Source organism: Rhipicephalus microplus, unplaced genomic scaffold (genome assembly GCF_043290135.1).
Source record: "Rhipicephalus microplus isolate Deutch F79 unplaced genomic scaffold, USDA_Rmic scaffold_26, whole genome shotgun sequence".
In the NCBI taxonomy this organism is placed as follows: Eukaryota; Metazoa; Arthropoda; class Arachnida; order Ixodida; family Ixodidae; genus Rhipicephalus; species Rhipicephalus microplus.
Window position 1 is genome coordinate 8,542,764 of NW_027464599.1, and position 803 is coordinate 8,543,566.

The 803-nt window shown below is 53.9% G+C and overlaps 1 non-coding gene across 1 annotated transcript; it reads right to left on the bottom strand.

Moving 5' to 3' along the window:
* Positions 1 to 730: 730 nt before the first annotated feature.
* Positions 731 to 803, bottom strand: TRNAN-GUU (transfer RNA asparagine (anticodon GUU)). The gene has a single exon. It is a non-coding gene; the product is annotated as a tRNA-Asn (tRNA).

An 803-nucleotide genomic window follows, 5' to 3' on the forward strand; every position in this document is an offset into this window, starting at 1 on the left:
CCCGGGAGGGCTCGAACCTCCAACCTTTCAGTTAACAGCCGATCGCGCTAGCCAATTGCGCCACAGAGACAGTCGTGCTCCACTCTCAACACCATCAGAACATTTCTTCAGAGCTATCAGGCCAAAAGAAAAAAAGCGCCGCACCACCACCGGGTGGGCTCGAACCTCCAACCTTTCGGTTAACAGCCCATCGCGCTAGCCAATAGCGCCACGGAGACAGTCGTGCTCCTCTCTCACCACCGTCATAACATTTCTTCAGACTCTCAGCCCAAAGAAAAAAAAGCGCCGCACCACCACCGGGTGGGCGCGAACCTCCAACCTTTCGGTTAACAGCCGTTCACGCTAGCCGATTGCGCCACGGAGACAGTCGTGCTCCACTCTCACCACCATCAGAACATATCTTCAAAGCTATCAGCGCAAAGAAAGAGCAACACACCACTCCCGGGAGGGCTCGAACCTCCAAATTTGCGGTTAACAGCCGAACGTGCTAGCCAATTGCGCCACGGAGACAGTCGTGCTCCAATCTCACCAACGTCAGAACATTTCTCCAAATCTATCAGCACAAAGAAAAGAGCATCACACCACTCCCGGGAGGGCTCGGAACTCAAACCTTTTGGTTAACAGCCGATCGCGCTAGCGAATTGCGCAGCGGAGACAGTCATGCGCAACTCTCACCACCGTGAAAACATTTCTCCAAAGCTATCAGCGCAAAGATAAAAAAAACTGACACTGCTTCCGGGAGGGCTCGAACCTCCAAATTTCGGTTAACAGCCGAACGCGCTAGCCAGTTGCGCCACGGAGAC